Source organism: Penaeus japonicus, unplaced genomic scaffold (genome assembly GCF_977035675.1).
Source record: "Penaeus japonicus unplaced genomic scaffold, GWHDUDI00000001_assembly GWHDUDI00000029, whole genome shotgun sequence".
NCBI classification, from domain to species: Eukaryota; Metazoa; Arthropoda; class Malacostraca; order Decapoda; family Penaeidae; genus Penaeus; species Penaeus japonicus.
Genome location: NW_028234431.1, coordinates 30,060,783 through 30,075,782, shown reverse-complemented (window position 1 = coordinate 30,075,782; position 15,000 = coordinate 30,060,783). Strand labels below are relative to the sequence as shown.

Genomic DNA, 15,000 nt, shown 5'->3' with positions numbered 1-15,000 from the left:
GCCACATCGTCTAAAAATAAAATGATAATCGCCTCTTTTCCTTCCGTTGGCAATTTCCCCCCTCTCACTCTCTCACTCTTTCTCTCTCTTTGTTGATCCTTTCAGGCGTTCTCTCTCTCTCTCTCTCTCTCTCTCTCTCTCTCTCTCTCTCTCTCTCTCTCTCTCTCTCTCTCTCTCTCTCTCTCTCTTTCTCTCTCTTTGTTGATCCTTTCAGGCGTTCTCTCGCTTTCTCTCTCTCTCTCTCTCTCTCTCTCTCTCTCTCTCTCTCTCTCTCTCTCTCTCTCTCTCTCTCTCTCTCTCTCTTGATACTTGCTGCCAGTCATGACACAGAAGACATAAGCAGCTGTCAAAACGAAGTAAAAACAAAACAGCATATTTATTAAATCAATGCAAGTCTCTTGTATTTACGATATGTTCCGATATGCTTACGACGACACATGAGGAAGAAGGAGGGAAAGAGTGAGAGTGAGATTGAGAGAGAGTGAGAAAGAAGGAGGGAGAATGAGGGAGTAAGAAAGGGGGAGGGAGTGAAAGGATGCAAGAGAGAGTGGGGGGAAAGAGAGACAGAGATAGATAGAGAGATAGAGAAATAGAGAGACAGATAGATAGAGATAGTGAGATAGAGAGATAGAGAGATAGATAGATAGAGATAGTGAGATAGCGAGATAGAGAGATAGATAGATAGAGATAGTGAGATAGAGAGACAGAATCAAAAATAGACAAAAAAAAATCAGAAAGAGAGAGAGAATGAGAAAGGGAGATAGAGAGGGAGTACTTAGAAATATACAAAAAATATACATCATAAGAGCTGGGACAGAGAAAGAGACAGCGTATCGAGAAAGCAGAAAGAGTTTAGCGAGACATCAGCAAGAGAGACAGACTGACACCAAGGCCGCCCAAACAGAGAGCGAGAGTTCCTCAGAGGGGGAGAGAGAGAGATTAACCCCCCCATCTCGTGAGGCAACTCGCAAAGTGCAACTTGCAACCTGCGAGGTCCTAAGTCCCTGTCCCTTCCTCCAGGACATGTCTTAAGGATCCGCTGACTCGGGGTCTCACGTCATGAGGTCATGAGCCGGGCATCACATGACAGCAGAGCTCGGAAAGTGAACCCCGCCGCATGGCCATTTTTCTAACGGGGGTCGGATGTTGCAGGTTTGTAAGTGTGCGTGAGAGGGAGGGAGAGGGAGGGAGAGAGGGAGAGGGAGGGAGGGAGGGAGAGGGAGAGAGAGAGAGAGAGAGAGAGAGAGAGAGAGAGAGAGAGAGAGAGACGAGAGAGAGAGAGAGAGAGAGATGGTGGAGAGGAGAGAGAGAGAGAGAGGAGAGAGAGAGGAGAGAGGAGAGAGGGAGGAGGAGGAGAGGGAGAGGACATAGAGAGAGAGAGAGAGAGAGGGAGGGAGAGGAGAGAGAGGAGAGAGAGAGAGATAGAGGGAGAGAGGGAGGAGAGAGAGAGAGAGGGAGGTGGGGGAGGGAGAGAGGGAGGGAAGAGAGAGAGAGGGAGGGGGGAGGGAGGGAGGGAGAGAGAGGAGAGAGAGAGAGGGAGGGGGAGAGGGAGGAGAGAGGGGGGGGGGGAGGGAGAGAGGGAGGGGGGGAGAGAGGGAGGGGGAGAGAGGGGGGGGGAGAGAGGAGAGAGAGAGAGAGAGAGAGAGAGAAAGAGAGGAGGGGAGAGGGGGGAACAGAGAGAGGGAGAGGGAGAGAGAGAGGGAGAGAGAGATACAGAGAGAGAGAGAGAGAGAGAGAGTGCGTGTGTGCGCGCGCGTGTATGTGTCTCAGTATCAACGCATATGAACGCTCCGTATAAGTGCACATTAGCTTTGCATACCACACGTAACAAAATACCAAACACAAGACCACATACATATATTCCTGCACCACATAAACATGCAAATGTGCAACTTCCTTCCTCTTGCATATCCTTCCTGCAAGCACCTGTTGTCGCCAAGTAATGCCTTCAGTGTTTCCTGCTTGCAATCATCGTCACATGCTTCGAAATAATGGTTATAGTTATGATGACAATGAAAACGTAGCAATAATAATGATGATTGATAATAATAATGATGATTGATAATAATGATGATGATTGATTATGATGATCATGATTATGATGATGATTAAAGAAGATGATCACTATTGTTATTGGTACTATCGTAATAAGTAATATAACACGTGTAATGTTTACCGGAATAATGATGTCAATAATCATCATAATAACAGTGAAAACAATGATAATAATAAAATGATCAATAATATATACACCAGAAAAAAACAATATGATAAAAAAATGATCGACAGCGATTCATCATTACACACACACACACACACACCACAAAAAAAAAAAAAAAAAAAAAAAAAAAAAAAAAAAAAAAACTTTCGGAAACACTAAATGAAAACCAACATCAAACCAGACCAGTAAAATAGATGTTTCCTCATTTTATAAACTCATTTTTGGTGTATTGCGTGTTTTTGTTTTTCCCTTCAAATTATAAGTCACCACGGAAGCGCGTTCTGCCTTTCATCACTACAGGTCAGGTCACCACAGGTCACCACAACCTTCGTGACGCTGAGAGTGGCGTGACGTGAGTGTGGCGTGGCGTAGCGTGAGTGTGGCGTGGCACTGGCACTGGCACTGTGTGACACACGAGCGGCCCGGCGGATGGATGGACAGACTGACGGGCGGATGAACGCAAGGCCACGTTGATGCGACGAAGCGCGCCCGCAGAATGACCCTCGGAACCAGCCTATGGGCGATTAAAGACTCCCGCCCACACCCTGTACGATGGGCGTTTCGCTACGGACGTCCATGTGATTATTTGCGGGCGGCGGGGACACGGACGCGGAGGTACATCCGGCACCGGGAGGTACACTAGGAAGTACTGTTGGCTTGTTCACATCTGTTCATCAAGTTCTATATGCTCTTTTGGTTTAGGGGGGGGGGGGTCGGGGGATTGATCAATTTTCCGTGCAATTCTTTTCGGGATTTTTGTTTGTTTGTTTGTTTGTTTGTTGGGGGGGGGGGGATTTCAGCTTGATTCTATTGTTGTAATGCTTCTGTTTTTTCTTTCAAGTTCATCAGAATCTATATAATTCTTATCAAAATGATAAAAAGTAACAATTCACACACACACACACACTAAACATATTGAAGTCACAAGAGCACTTTCAAACCACTGAACGAAATATATGATAAGAATAGTAATCTTTCCAATTACTGTTATCATTGCTTGTATCTTTTATCTCTCTATGTTTGACGCTTTCTTGGTGAAACCAACAAAAATTAATCAACCACAATTTCAAGATTACATAACATTACACACTAAAAAATGGTCAGTCACATCCGGGACGAAATCCACACTCGATGTTCACTCACGTTCACTTTGAACATAGAATTACATTCGAGCGACCTCTTTCCATTACATTCGCTATCACACAGGTTTCTAAACACATACTAACACTCACAGTACAAGATGTTTCAATCGGAGTTCAAAAATATATATCCATATCACCGCCGAAGTATAAACTATTTTAAAAAAAAGCAAGTTTATCAATTCAAAGAAAACTTTTTCCTTCATTCTAAACTAGATTTAAATCAAATTTTGTATTGCATTTTAAAGACACACTGGCACATATCACAAAGTTCAATCTTGAGATGCTACAGTGTAATGCTGTGTTTTACATCAACAGTGGAGCGCACATGTACTACACGCGCGCGCGCACATACACACACACCCAAACAGAAACGCTGGAGTGTATTGCATCATCCTTATCACATACTTATTTCAGTCACTATAACCCGATAACACCGGCACTACCTCGCACTTCACGTATCTGGTCACACACAAGCAGGCCTACACTCGCACGCGAACACACCCACACGCACGCGGCGGGGAGCTGCTGTGGCTCCTCGGGCACCGGGAGCCTATGTGAGTGAGAGAGTGAGTGTGTATGTGTGTGTGTGTACGCGCGCGGAGGGAGAGAGAGAACCAGCGGCCGCGGGTCGGAGGGGGGGGGCTGGGGCTGGGGCTGGGGCTGGGGGCAGGCGAGGGAAAGGGAAAGAAGCGGGGAGAGGGTGGGGTGGGGGGTGGGGGGGAGGGGGCGCTGCGAAGGGGGGCGTGTTTTCAGAGCACCACCTCGACGCCGCGACGACCACGGGCCCCCGACCACCAGGGTTTCCTTCTTGCATGCCTCTTCTTTAGAACGACCCCCTTGTATGCTGATGATCCGAAGTGGTAGCGGTGTTGGAAACTGACCCCCCACCCTCCCCTCCCATTACCCCATTCCCCACCCGCCTCCCTGTCCCGACTGAGTCACGCACTACCACCCCCTCCCTTCCCCTCCCCTCCCCTCCCCTCCCCACGCACTGCACGCGGCACCGCTCGCTCATGCAACTCGTCGTCATGAATGGAACACCGTAAACATTGCGCATAAAGTCCGCTTAAAGAAAAGCCATCTCCCAAGACCTCACGATATGCTTCTTCGACGGCGCTCCGACCGGCACCAAGCCTTACCATCCGAGGCTGAATGTTGGGACGGGAGGGGACTTACGAGGGGAGCGGAGGGGGGAGGGGAGGAGAGAGGGGCGAACTGGGTGAGCGAGGGGAAAGTCCCGGCCGTTCTCCCCTCGTCCTCTCCCCGCTCCCCTCTCCCTCCTTCCCTTCGCTAGCCCTACGCTCACCCTCGACCTTCATCAATTGTCTCCTTCCTCGGTTCGTACGTACATCGCTAGCTAAATATCAGGGCAGAAACGGCAAACTGGCAACTAGAAATAGGAAAACAGGTGCCGGTTCACAAAAAAACAACAACAACAACAACAACAAAAACGACGTCGCCTGCACGGAGACTTACGACCTCTTCTCCCCCTCCCCCCTCCCCCTCCCCTCACCCTCCCTCCCTCCCTCCCTCACCACCCACACGATTCTTTCATCATTGAGACATTAGCGGTTCCTCAAGAAGCGACATTCCGCCCGTACGCCCGAGCGCTCAAAACCGACACCCGTTCGTTCCCTCGCCCTTCTCCACGACCCACCGCCCTTTGGCAAACCGGGGAAAGACGTCTTGCAAGCCACGTGGCAATGTTGACACTCTGGACCCCCGCAACGAACGGAAGAAAACAACAACAACAACCCGGGTGAAGTGAAGGCGCCGGGGCGGGGCGGGGCGGGGGCGCTCGACTGTACCTGCAAATCGATATCTGGGAGTAAGGTTATCGACCACTGATTGAGTTATTGCGACAACGATCAACGCGAGGAGGGGGACGGGGAAGGGAGGGTAAGGGGGGGAGTAAGGGGAGCGGGGGGAAAAAGAGGGGAGGGAAAAAGGGAGAAAAGATGGAAGGGAAAGGGGGGGGGAAGGGAGAAAAGATGGGAGGGAAAGGAGGGGGAAAGGGAATGGAGGAAAAGGGGGTAAAGAGAGAGGAGGGAGAGGGGGAGGGAAAGGAGGAAAGAGAAGGGGGAAAGGGGAGGAAGAAGGGATTGAAAGGGGGGAGAAAGGGGAGGGAAAGGGGGAAGGGGTGGGGAAAGAGAGATGGAGAGGGGAGCGAAGAAGGAGAGTAAAGAGGAGGGAAAGAAGTAGGGGAAAGTGGGGAAGGAGGAAGGTAGGATAGGGAAAGAGAGGAAGGAAGAGGGAAAACGAGGGGGAGGAGAAACAAAAGAGAGATGGAAGAGACGACAATGGACACGACAAACCGCAATTATTGGGGGGCGGGAGGGCGGGAGGGAGGGAGAGCGAGAGAGCGATAGAGAGAGAGAGAGAGAGAGAGAGAAAGGGAGAGCGAGAGTGAGGGAGGAAAAGAGTGAGTGAGGGAGAGAGGGATAGAGAGAGAGAGAGAAAGAGAGGGGAAAAGAAACAAAGAGAAAAAGACAGACAGAGAGAGAGAGATTGAGTGCCTTCGGCCGATCCCTCCTCATTTGCAGTTTATTTCGATGGTGACTTCAGAGACCACACAACCCCAAACGAGCAGTCCAGCGTTTGCCGGTCTGTAAATCAATAACCATCAACAGAAATAAGGAAATGAAGCAACCCAACACAATATGCTTTTTACTCTCGTCTCGGAAGAAGACAAAGCCAACAGAACCAAATATTTCCTCTCCCTTTTCACGTGTTTATTATTATCATCATCATTATTAACATTATAATCATTATCATCATTACAATCATTCAATTGCCATTAACATTACAATGATATTTCCTCTCTCTTTTCACGTGTTTATCATCATCATCATCATCATTATCATTATCATCATTACTATTATTTTTCAAAAATCGTAAATTCCTCAAAGAACAATCATATTCACCTCTGCTATTTTCTTCCCCAATCATATAACGTTTTTTTTTTCTCCTCCCTTTAAACAAACTTTCACGGTTTTTTTTTTCTTTTCAAAATACACTCATCACCGATCGGCTCTGCAAATGACCGGTCATCTTTTTCTGATATGCAATATCTCATTTCATCGTTCAAATTTCCTTCCGTCACTCTTATGTGAAAGGAAAAGAGAGAGAAAGAGATAGAATGAGAAAGAGAGAGAGAGAGAGAGGGGGGGAGAGGGAGGGAGAGAGGAAGGGGAGAGGGAGAGAGGGAGGGAGGAAGGGGAGAGGGAAGGATGGAGAGAGTAAGTGAGTGAGAAAAAAAGGAGAAAGAGAGAGAGAGAGAGAGAGAGAGAGAGAGAGAGAGAGAGAGAGAGAGAGAGAGAGAGAGAGAGAGAGAGAGAGAGAGAGAGAGAGAGAGAGAGAGTGAGAGAGAGAGAAAGAAAGGAAAAAATCTCACTTGTCACACGAGAGAATACGAATCCGATTTTTCGTGTACAAGTTTTTCTGCTTTCTATTCTTTTCTTTTCTTTTGTTCTCGTTTCATAAAATAAAGAAAGGAAAAAAGTTTTTTTAAGGTGTTTTGTTCTTTGACTCGAACCACTTTTGAAACTGGAGGGAATTTCAGTGTGACAAGAAACGCGATCGCCTAAAGCAATCTCAGTCATTAAACACATGAACATACTTCTCAAATGACCGCACGAGTTGAAAGTTTATATCTCACACACACACACACACACATACACATACACACACACACAAACACACACACACAAACACACACACACAAACACAAACAAACATACACAAACGCAAACACACACACACACAAACACACAAACATATACACACAAACACACAAACATACACACACACAAACAAACAAACACACACACACACAAACAAACACACACACACACACACACACACACACACACAAACACACATACATTCTAATAAAAAAAAACAGTAATAATTTAGCCAGTCATCTGCAATACCCGGTTACAAGTCAAGAGCTGCAATGGTCCGGTAAATAGTAACAATGCCTCGGCTGCTATTTCGGGCGGGAAACTTTCATATTTGTATTCATCATGATTGCAATGGGCGTGAGTATTTCCACAGAGCAAGAAGTTAGTCACAGTTCTAATGTATATTTCATCAGTACGTTTTCTGCTAAGACCGTGATCGGTATACACAAAACAAGGTTGTCTATTTATGTGACTGTCTATCTATTTAGCGGCTGGAACTTATATAATAGCATCATTATGGTCATTCATTTACACAACGTTTTTATATAATAGCCCGTCTAGACGTACAGGGAATCGCCCCACCCTCCAAAAAAACATAGGAAAGGACAAACAAACAAACAAACAAACAAACAAACACCCCCACCCACCCCCACACACAACCAACCAACACACAGGAAGGACCCCCCCCCCAGTAAAAGCCTTAAGAAATCACTCACTCACACACACACACACACACACACACACACACACAACCGCCTACCAACACAGGAAACCAACTCCGACATTCAGACTAAACGAACACCATCTCTCCTCGACTGCGTGACTCAATCGGAAAAAAAAAAAAAAAAAAAAAAAAAAAAAAAAGTCCGAAGTCAGTATTCAAAACGCGAAGGGCAATTCCTCTCGTAATAGTTCACGTGAGACGAATGGACTGGATAAAACAAAATAAAACAAATAAACTCACGCAACCCGGAAGTTTCGCATAAAAGTGTGGAATTTTAGTTTTTTTTCCGACTCCTTTCTTTTCGGGTTCATAAAGGTATTGTGCGAGTCAGAATAGGTCAACTCTTGACCGTTTTGGTCAGTGCAAGCGGTTTCTCTTTTCAACTTGTATGTACACACAAGCTTTGAATGTATATACAGATAAATCTTATCACAAACATAACTACATCATAAGTATGTAAGAACAGAATGCATGATAACACATAAAAAAAAGTAAAATCTGAAGATGTTTCCCCTAAGTCTCATACCGTTTTCTTTGGTTCGTCTCTGTGTCCATACAGAGAAAACGTATTAGATTTATAGGACAAACACTTCTAATTCTAACACTACATCATTACACCGTGCGACACATTTTGCATCATACTTTAATTCCTTATGGAAAAAAAACACGCAGGATCAAAATGCAAATCTAGATAACAGAAACAAAAAAAAACAACAAAAAGGCAGATAAACATTGATAAAACCTACAAATCAAAGCTGATACTCGCTGATAACGACTAGCGATATTTACGACTTTTCATCCACTTACAAAATCCTCACACCTCTCCAATTCCGGCCAAGGTCGTCCTCCAACGTCAAGTCAAGGACGACCACAGTAACGTTACGACTTTCGAGATGCACGAGACAACCTTCCGAGTCTTGGAAATATGCACGACTCTCTCAGCGGACCTTCCTTCCACAGGTCGTCGTGAAACCAAGCAAAACCCTTGTAAGGTTTTACTTCAAGTCGGGAGATGCCGAGTCAGCGAGGCATCGACACAGACGAAGTTCAGCTTAACAACAACAAGAACACTAACAACAACAACAACAACAACAACAACAAAAAGAAGAAGAAGAAAAAAAAGAACTAGCATCCGTCTCGATTAAAAAAAGAAAAGAAAAAAAAAAAGAAAAAAAAGAAGACATACATCCCTCTTCTCTCACAACAATCATAAACTAAAAAATAATCTCCTTATCACATCCGCTTCCTCAGCAGCCTCTTCCATTCCATCCATCTACCCGCTCTTATCTATCCCTTCCACAATCAACTCCATACAGAATCAGCGGCGCTCCGTAGCTCATAAAAAAAAGACACAGCGCCCGGGTCATGACGTCACAGCGCACGGGTCATGACGTCACAGCGCTGCCCATGTGAGTCATGATAACGAGATAAAACCCAGCTTCCGGAGAAGAGCAGTCAGTGTAGGGTTCCAGGGTCCCCCTCCACGAAAATAGTGATAAGAAGAGACAATAAAAGCGAGTGGTAAAATAATTACAATAATAATTACTACTGCTACTAATAATAATAACAATAGGTAATGTTAATAATAATGACCTCAAAGACAACACACACACAATAACAATAATAACATTATTAAATAATAATTTAATAATAATAATAATACTTATAATAATGATAATAATAATAATAATAATAATAATAACAATAATAATAATATTAAATAAATAACAAATAATAATAATAACAATAATCACAATAATATTAAAAAATAACAAATAATAATAATAATAACAACAACAACTTCAATACTACTACTACTAAGAACAAAACAACACCAACAATGATAATGGCATAAACACATAAACAAACAAATGCGCATAGAAGTGCAAGTCACTAGACACATGATCGTGCATTAGTCCAGATAAAGGGAAGGAGAGCTCACCGCCATGTACTGCTGGGCGGCACTTGCAACTTCACCTTTGACCTCGGGCACTCACCTGGGGATGGAAAAGATAGATATATTGGTACGATTTAATGGATGTGATCAACCCGCTTAAGAATAATTCATAGAAAATGATAGTGTTTGTAGAAGGTGAGCCATTTGCAATTACTGACTCACTACTATTACTACTACTACAACTACTACTAAATTCTCCAACAATACGAATGGCAATAACAAAGCATACTTATAACAACTAGCACAACGAACAACGAACAACAACGAAGAAGAAGAAGAAGAAGAAGAAAAAGAAGAAAAAGAAGAAGAAGAAGAAGAAGAAGAAGAAGAAGAAAAAAAGAAGAAGAAGAAGAAGAAGAAGAAGAAGAAGAAGAAGAAGAAGAAGAAGAAGAAGAAGAAGAAGAAGAAAAAGAACAACAACAAGAACAACAACAACAGCCCTTGACCGCCAAAACAAACCCGCCTCAGCCCAGAACAGCATCATCCCTCCTCTCTCGGGCCAACAGCTGACCAGAGCAGCGCCTGGCCTGGCCTAGCCTAGCCGGGCCGAGAGGAGGGGGAGAGGAGGGGGAGAGGAGGGGGAGAGGAGAGAGGTTAACCTGGCCCGACAGAGTTTGGGCGCCGCGGGGAAATGCTTGGGCAGCGGCGGGCGTGACGCAACCGGATGAGCCGCAACGCCGCCGCCCACCTACACCATTCTGTATGCGACACCTACGAGATCTTAGGTGGAGAGTGCATTGGGGGAGACACACTCACATGCCTAGGTTTATGCATACATGTCTCCACACACACACACACACACACACACACACACACACACACACACACACACACACACACACACACACACACACACACACACACACACACACACACACGTATGCACGCACACACACACACACACTTACACCCTCGCCCCATGCCGCGCGGCCGACGGAAAACGATGCAAAGAGTGCAGCCCCGACCGACACCGGCCTTTCCCGCAGCGCGCGTGACCTTAAGTCGAAGGGGAGTTGTTGCTACACGCGCCCTCCCTACGTCTTCCTCTGCCCTCTCTCTCTCGTCCCTGCTCCTCCCTCTCCCATCACGCCCACGCACACGCCCATACCCACGCCCACACCCACACCCACACACACACCCACGCCCACACGTGCGACCGTGACGACAAACTACGGCGCACGAGCGAATCACGGAGGTGCCGGAAACGATAACAAAGATCCGCCACGTCACACGGCTGGCGACAAGAGGGAGAGAGGAGATAGAGGAGGGGGTGGGCAGGAGGGCGAGGGAAAAAGGGGGGGGAAGGGGGGAAAGGGGGGGGGAGAGGGGGAGGGAGGGGAAGAGGGGGGGGAGGAGGGGAAGAGGGGGGAGGGGGAGAGAGGGGAGGCGAGGGAGAAGAATGGCAGAGGGAGGACGAGATACGAGGCGGGGAGGCGGAGGAAGAGAGTGAGAAGAGGGGAGGAGAGGGAGATGGGAAGAGAGGAGGAGAAGGGGAGGGAGGAAGGGAGGAGAGGGGGAAGGAGAAGGGGGGGGAGAGGAGGGAGGGAGAGGGGGTAAGAGGATGGGGGGGAGAGAACTAGGACGGAGGGAGGAAGGAGGGGCGAACGCGGGAATGGAGGCGGTAGGGAGAAGGAGGGGAGGATGAGGAATGGATGGAGAGTGCGGAAGAAGGAGAAGACCCCACCCACCACCCGAAGCAGGCGATTGTGCCATTATCACGCGTGTATCACCCGGGCGCTGCGCCGCCAGCGTGCCACGGTGGGGCGTAGGGATGGGGGGGAAGGGGGGAAGGGGGGGAAGTGGGGGGACGATAGGAATATGGGCATACGAGGGCCAGGCCAGCAGGTACCAAGAAACACAATGATGAAAGCGGAATTGGAGAAAAATTAACAATAAGACACTTTAAAACAAAACAAAACAGACACGGATAAAGAACAAAATTTAATAGCGCACGCACGCGCGCGCGCACACACACACACACACACACACACACACACACACACACACACACACACACACACACACACACACGCACACACACACTCACACAATCGCCTCCTAGAAAAGAACAGACACGAGCATCGTTCTCTCCACGTTTCCAAACCGCCTGTCTCCCCCCTTCCCCTCTCCCCCCTCTCCTCCCCATCCCCCCTACTACATACCAACGAGACCTCTTTAACCCCTCGAGCAACCTCCCTGTCTCGGCAGGTGTTGTGTCTACCGGCGGGGAAGGAGGAAGCAGAAGGGAGGGGGAAGAGGGAAGGAGGGAAGAGGAGAAGGAGAGAGGAATGGGGGAGACGGAGGGAGGGAGGGAGGGAGGGAAGGAGGGCAGGAGGGAAGAGGAGAAGGAGAGAGGGAGGGAGGGAGGGAAGGAGGGGGAGGGAAGGAGAAAGCAGAAGGGAGGGGGAAGGAGGGAGGGAGGGGAGGAGGGAAGAGGAGAAGGAGAGAGGAATGGGGGAGACGGAGTGAGGGAGGGAGGGAGGGAAGAAGGAAACAGAGGGGAGGGAAGGAGAAAGCAGAAGGGAGGTAGGAAAGGGAAGGAGGGAAGAGGGGAGGAGGGAGGGGGGAGGGAAGGAGGGAAGGAGGGGAAGAGGGAAGAGGAGAAGGAGAAAGCAGAAGGGAGGAGGAAGAGGGAAGGAAGGAGGGAGGAAGCAGAAGAGAGGGAGGGAAAGGCAAGAAAGGAGGGAAGAGGGGAGGAGGGAAGAGGAGAAGGAGAGAGGAATGGGGGAGACGGAGTGAGGGAGGGAGGGAGGGAGGGAAGAAGGAAGCAGAGGGGAGGGAAAGAGAAAGCAGAAGGGAGGAGGAAGAGGGAAGGAAGGAGGGAGGAAGCAGAAGAGAGGGAGGGACAGGCAGGAAAGGAGGAAGAAGAAGGGAAGGAAGAGGTAGAAAGGAGCGAAGGAGGCGTCATAAGGGAGGGAAAGAAGAGGAAGGATAAAGGAAAGGGAAGGTGGCAGAAAAAAGGAGGGAGTGAGGAGACAAAAATGAGGGAAGGAGGAAGCAGAAGGAAAGGAGGGAAAGAGGAAACGGAGAAGAAGAAGGGAGGGGGAAGAGGCAGAGGGAGGGAAGGAGGTAGCAGAAGGGGTGGGGGGAAGAGGAAACGGAGAAGAAGAAGGGAGGGGGAAGAGGAAACGGAGAAGAAGAAGGGAGGGGGAAGAGGCAGAGGGAGGGAAGGAGGTAACAGAAGGGGGGGGCGGGGGCGTGGAGGGGAAGAGGAAACGGAGAAGAAGAAGGGAGGGGGAAGAGGAAACGGAGAAGAAGAAGGGAGGGGGAAGAGGCAGAGGGAGGGAAGGAGGTAACAGAAGGGGGGGGGGGAGAGGCAGAGGGAGGGAAGGAGGTAGCAGAAGGCCAGGGAAGGAAGGTTGGGAAGGGGGGGGGGGGGGGGGGGGAAGAGGCAGAGGGAAGAGAAGGAGTAGCTAGCAGTAAGCGGTGGGGGGAAGAGGCAGAGGAGCGAAGAGCGGTACAGAAGGGAGGGAAGGGAGGGAAGGAGGTAGCAGAAGGGGTGGGGGGGAAGAGGCAGAGGGAGGGAAGGAGGTAGCAGAAGGGGTGGGGGGGGGGAGAAGCAGAGGGAGGGAAGGAGGTAGCAGAAGGGGTGGGGGGAGGGCAGGTAGACAGAGCACCTCCCGGGAATCAATTCTGGGGGATTTTCTCAGGCTTCGCGTAAAGCTTCTTTGCGCCAGACCCGAGACAAACGGGAGAGACCTCTTGCAACTTGCAGCTCGGTGCATCCGTTGCTTAGTAGGCAGGACAGGACGTAAGAGCAAATAGGAGAGGAAGAAGAGATAGAATTAAGGATGTGAAGATAGAGTGTGAGAGAGTGAGTAAGATGGAGGAAGAGGAGGGAGAGGAGGAGGAGGAGGAGGAGGAGGAGGAGGAGAGGGGATGAGGAGAGAGAGACGATGATTTAGAAATAATAAATTTATATAGAAATATTATATAATATAAAGAAAATGAGATATAAAAAAAGGAGGAAAAGGGAAACCGAGGCGAGATACAACTAGGAGCCAGCGATAAGAATATCCCATTTCCACACAAAAACAAAAGATAAAAGCCACACTCACACCTCTCAGCTGGCTCTCTCTCCTCCAACTCTCCATCCCCCCACCCCACCACCCACCTTCACCCCCACCCCCCACCCCCCCCCCACCAGGCTCACAACCTACAAGCCCAAACCTTCCTACCTGCCCTACCACACAACCCCTTCCAAACACCCTCCCTCCCTACCCACACCCCTCAATCACCACCCCTCCACCTCCCTACCTACCAAAACCTTCCTAAAACCCACACCTAACACCCCTCCAACCACACCCCTCCAACTCCCACCCCCCTACCTCCCTACCACACCCCTTCCAAAACCACCTCCCCTACCTCCCTACCTACCTACACCCACACCCTACCAACAACAACCCATCCCTCCCTAACCAAAAACCGCCCTCCCCACCCATCCAACAAACCTACCACACCCCTCCAACACCACCCCTACCTCCCTACCACACCCCTCCAACACCACCCCTACCTCCCTCCCTACCACACCCCTCCAACACCACCCCTACCTCCCTACCACACCCCTCCAACACCACCCCTACCTCCCTCCCTACCACACCCCTCCAACACCACCCCTACCTCCCTCCCTACCACACCCCTCCAACACCACCCCTACCTCCCTACCACACCCCTCCAACACCTTCACCCTACCTCCCTACACACAAAACACCACCCATCCAACACCAACACCCCTGATACCCCTCCCTCCCACAAGTACCACATCAACAACCCCTCCAACACCACCACCCCATCCTCCCTCCCTACCACAAACCCCTCCAACACCACCCCCTCCCTACCACAACCCACCTCCAACACCACCCCTACCTCCCTACCACACCCCTCCAACACCACCCCTACCTACCCGAGGACCAACCAACACCCTCCAACCACCACCCTACCTACCCCCTACCACACCCCTCCAACACCACCCCTACCTCCCTCCCTACCACACCCCTCCAACACCACCCCTACCTCCCTACCACACCCCTCCCCCACCACCCCTACCTCCCTACCACACCCCTCCAACACCACCCCTACCTCCCTCCCTACCACACCCCTCCAACACCACCCCTACCTCCCTTCCTACCACACCCCTCCAACACCCCCCCCACCTTCCCGAACCACAGACCCCGCAACACCACCCCTACCTCCCTCCCTACCACCCCCCTCCAACACCACCCCTACCCCCCCTTCCGACTCAGAAATACACCCCTCCAACACCCCCCCTACCT

The 15,000-nt window shown here is 49.4% G+C and overlaps 1 protein-coding gene across 11 annotated transcripts in view; it reads right to left on the bottom strand.

Annotated features, from left to right (window-relative positions):
• Window positions 1–15,000, bottom strand: part of LOC122256648 (CIN85 and CD2AP related) — a 177,788-nt gene that overhangs the window by 132,886 nt on the left and 29,902 nt on the right. For 2 of the 11 annotated variants that reach the window (XM_086554197.1, XM_086554200.1), the window contains exon 1: window positions 3,865–3,918. The exons of 6 other annotated variants lie outside the window; for them this stretch is intronic. The gene's annotated coding sequence lies outside the window, so the exon portion shown is untranslated. Of the gene's footprint in view, window positions 1–3,768; window positions 3,922–15,000 lie in introns of those variants that run through there. 3 more of the 11 variants (XM_086554214.1, XM_086554204.1, XM_086554198.1) reach the window with 3 other exon arrangements.